General features: G+C 46.8%; 1 protein-coding gene across 23 annotated transcripts in view; it reads left to right on the top strand.

Moving 5' to 3' along the window:
• Positions 1-4,476, top strand: part of LOC116396895 (receptor-type tyrosine-protein phosphatase delta-like) — a 150,323-nt gene that overhangs the window by 42,744 nt on the left and 103,103 nt on the right. For all 23 annotated transcript variants that reach the window (XM_031871850.1, XM_031871863.1, XM_031871864.1 and 20 more), the window contains 2 exons: positions 333-409; positions 1,652-1,703. The gene's annotated coding sequence lies outside the window, so the exon portion shown is untranslated. The remainder of the gene's footprint in view (positions 1-332; positions 410-1,651; positions 1,704-4,476) is intronic.

Below are 4,476 nucleotides of genomic sequence, written 5' to 3'. Positions count from 1 at the left end.
GTGTGTGTAGCTACTTGCACAAGTGCGCTCAGTGTATACGGCTTGTAAGTAGCTGCCTAAAAGCCTTTAAAGCCCACCAGGAGTTCAGCCTGGGCTGTCCGTTTGACCTGACATGCCTGTGGGAACAATCATTGCACGTTTTTGCATTAAGTTCCAAGCTTCCACTTACTGCACGTAAAACACACACCAATGCAAACACAGGGAACTTAGTCTAAAACCCAGAGTTAGTTTTAAGCACACAGAGTTTTGAAAGGCCAAGGCTCTGTTCCTAATCCCTTCTCCTCTTTTCCTCTTCCCCTTCCCTTCTCCGCATCCCTCCTTCTCCCTTGCAGGAGAATTCTGGGGAGATTTCTTGCTCTTTCATTTCCTCAAGGATGAAGCGGCACAGCGGACCCGCGCACTGAAACAGGTAAGAGCCGAATATCACGATGACCTTCAAACACAAAAACAAACAAAAACACATGCGCACACGGGCACTTCCTCCCCTCGCTGTCAAAAGCGGATTCGTTCTGGGGCCCAGATCGGTGCATGATTTATGTTGCTAAGAGAGAGAGAGAGAGAGAGAGAGAGAGAGAGAGAGAGAGAGAGAGAGAGAGAGACGCATCCTGAGGGACAGAAGGAGCGAGTGATGAGACTGTCGACAGGATGAAAGTAAGTTTAACCAAACATCAGACCTGGAGGTAAGACATGCAAAGAGACAGACGGGCGGACAGGACAAGACAGACGGGCGATCCCCCAGCTGTTTTTTAAAACGCTGCCTCTGATACATTATTGAACACGCGGCTCTCCAACGCATCGCTGAGCTTTCCTCTCATGTTAGCGTTCGCATAGCGTCACCATTCTAAATATAAAGCATTCGCTCAGCCCTCTTCGCTTCGCTAAAAGATGCAGGGGCTGCACGTAGGCTCTGTGCGTGTGTGTGTGTGTGTGTGTGTGTGTGAGTGTGTGTGAGTGGCACTTTCCTTTTCTGAGGCCGGCTGGAGTTTCTTTTTTTTTTCTGTGTGTAGAGTTTGTCTGTGACTCATTTTGGTTTGCGAGGCCTCTGCGAAAAACTTCAAAAAGGCAAAAAAAAAAAAAGAGAAAATATTTCATCAAACTCTTTGAAAGTATTGTTGGATGATAGCACAGGGTCTGCCGAGGCGAGCGGCGCGCGCTTCACTGGGAGTCGCATGTGCTGTACGCCGAAAGGAAGCGAGACGTTATCCAGGGGGATTGGTTTAGAACCAGACAGCATGTGGAACACAGCAATAACTTCATTTGCACAATCCAACCGCAACACTTCCTCCTATGCCCCCCCTCGCTTTAAAAAGTCGTGATTTGGATGTTCTGAGGTCACCGTCCTGAGACTGTGTGCAGGTGGAGTACCCGGTCTGGTCCACAGGTGGCAGCAGAGCAACATACCCAGAAGGCATGTTTCTGTGGCAGCCTCGATTGCCCTCTTTTCTTTTTTATTAGCAGATCTCTGTGCAGGCCTCCCTTCGTCTGTCTCTCTGTCTCATCCAAGACGGGGCCGTCAAGCAAATGATTCTTTTCCCCGGGCCAAGAAAAACAGTGGAAAAAAAATAAATCAATATGGTGTATTTTTGTTCACGGTTCAAGAGTGCAGACGGATTCAAACTCACATGAAAAATCTTGTCTTGTCCTCTTTCAGCTCCCGCTTTTTTTTTTTTAACTTCACGTTCCAGGATGAACCATGAGCAAAGGTAAGACCTGTTTTCTTTGACCTTATTTGTGTGTGTGTGTGTGTGTGTGTGGGTGTATTTAAATTCCCATGTGTTTGCAAGGACACATTGGACATCTGGGTCTGAGGGCTGCTGGGTGCACAGGCACTGTTCGTGAATGTTTCCAGGGCTTTCGTCTCAGTTTTTTTTTTCCCCGACAGATGTAGTAACAACATGATTAGCCCTCTGGCTGCCGGCAGCTCTCTGTGTGAGGTTGCTATAGTGACCGTGAGTTGAGTGTTGGGGAGGCCGGAGTGGACGATGAGGGTGCCGAGGACGAGGAGAGGGGGCGGAATAGGAAATGAAGTGCCTGGTTGCCTCTGGCCTGTGTGTGTGTGTGTGTATGCGTGGGTTTGTGTGTTTCCTCAAAGAGCACAGCATTGAAGAGACAGTCGTCTGTGTAAATGGAAATTTGATCAAGATATCTCACTCGAACACACAGTCAATCACGTACGAACACACAGACTGGTTCAGTCTGCGTAGGAGCCGCAGGGAAGTAGCTCCTGTGTTGACTGGGGCGTGGGCCGAGGGCCGAGGGTAACCTGCTCTGCCTCACAGGCCGACGCCACGGGTTCAGCATTTTCTGTCACTTGTCGCATAAATGGCTGCGACGGTGGCGCTGTTGTACAAACTGGCCCAAACAAGAGGAATGTCCTCTGCTTTCGTGAGCACAGGTGTGGTTTCACCGTGTAGCTTTTTAGAACAAAGTTTGCTTTGCTCGTGTTCTAAAGAAGTATTTCAGCCCGTGTGTGTGGGGGGGGGGGGGGGGGTCAAGACCCTTCCGCAAGGGATCGGCCAATAAACCCAAGGGGGTCCCGAGATGACAAACTGCCTTTTGCTGTTAAGGGGTCACATGCCACATGTAGTCCAGTTTGGGAACTCTTTTGGCGTGTTCATCTCGCGTCTCTGAAAGGATGCAGCGATTCAAGTTTTCCTCTCCTGATTCCGATACATGAACTCGACAGATCTGCCAATCCAGAACAACTGATCCAGTACCAGTGCTCTCTTTTTCCACTAAAAACAGAGTCGGTGGCATTCTGTGGCTGAATGAATGTAGCTGACAATGAAAACAGAGAATTTTTGTTGTGAGATTGATGAAGAAACTGTTTTAAAAGTGGATCGTCATTTCGCATCCGGCATCTTAGGTCTATGCACCCCTAGTTGTCCACCCACCAATATTGACACCTATAACCAGTAGTGGGACCAAGTCATTGTTTTGCAAGTCACATGTAAGTCTCAAGTCTTAGTGCACAAGTCCCGAGTCAAGACTGACAAGTACCGAGTCAAGACCCAAGTCCAGACTGACAAGTCCCAGGTTAAGTCGCAAAAAAAGCAAGTCCAGGATCAAGCCCCACGTCCTAAACATAGAAATGTTGAGTTCTAAACAAGTCATAGTGCACTCTTCACTAAATGTAATGCCGTTTGCGTCTCTGTCTTACCGTTGCCATAGGTGTTGTTAAAATCTGTTTATTTTAGCTGTTATTGGCATATTTCTGGATTTTTGTCTTATTAGTGGTGTTTGTGTCGGGCGGTAGCCTCCGGGTCTGAAAAGTGAAGCCAATGTGGAAGTGCCTTAGAAAATGTCCGTACTTCTCTCTTGATTTTTTACCTCAGTAAACATTGTAAACATGAGTTTATGGTCTCAATCTCTAGTTTCAAGTCTTCTTCAATACAGCATTATGTTCATTTAGTAAATTATGGTCCATTTAGAGTTAAATAGACCATAAAGCTGAGTATGCTTTAGAGCGGGCTTACTGTGATTGACAGGTCTCTACATCAATGTTGTCTGGTCTGGGAGTTGTCCTTGTTTCCTTCTCACAGCTTTAACTCTTTCACAGTGTGTTTTCAGTTAATAAAAGTTAACATTTTGCTCACATAAAATCTTCTTATTCAGAGTTCGGTTGTACTTACCTCCACCCTCTGGGGCCAAAATGCCAAACTCATAGGCCTCAGAAGCGTAGTCCACACATCAATGGTTGACGTCACTGTGACAATACGTCCACTTCTTATATAAAGTCTATGATTTGTGTGTGTGTGTTAACTTTGTAGGCTCTACTTTTGTGATATAGTTTCTGTCTTTCCTGAGAATTCAAGAGGAAAAAAAATAAAGAATCAAACAGAAAATGCAAATGTTAAATGTTAATGCGAGTGTGAAAAACCAGGAGACAGGATTATTAAAGAAATATGTGACAGGGTGTATTAAAATTTAAATATTGTAATCACTGAGGTGAAAAACATCCTGTCAGAACTCTGAATTATTTGATGTGTTCCCTCGGTGGGGTGTTGATGGGACCACCTTAAGTGAACCAATCTCACTTTACGTGACAATTTAAAGCAAACCCTGAGGCTCTGCTGCCAGTACACAGCAAACCACCCTCATGCTTGTCTCCTGTATGGAGTGTGCAGCCTGCTGTGTATAATAGCCATGGTGTGGGGTCTAATGCGCCGCACCATACAGGGCTGGCTTCACACAGGGATTACACCTAGATGATTCTTCAATAGCAAATTTAGTCTCGGGGTAGCCGAGCCTTAATCCAGCGCCCGTGGAAAAGGGCCGCGGTGCTGTGGAGCCGTGGCCCGATATGACGGAGAACACAGAGGAGCCAGATTAGTTCACACCGGGAAGAGGGGGAAGAGCTTGAAGCCGTCTCTCGACAGCTCCTCCCAAGTCTCTCCACTCTCTCTAATGCAGTCCGAGGGAAACATTCCTCTCTCTCTCTCTCTCTCTCTCTCTCTCTCTCTCTCTCTCTCTCTC

This window comes from Anarrhichthys ocellatus, unplaced genomic scaffold, assembly GCF_004355925.1.
Source record: "Anarrhichthys ocellatus isolate YVR2014 unplaced genomic scaffold, GSC_Weel_1.0 scaffold61, whole genome shotgun sequence".
Taxonomy (NCBI): Eukaryota; Metazoa; Chordata; class Actinopteri; order Perciformes; family Anarhichadidae; genus Anarrhichthys; species Anarrhichthys ocellatus.
The sequence above is the reverse complement of the archived record's forward strand: the minus strand, read 5'-3'. Positions and strand labels throughout refer to the sequence as shown.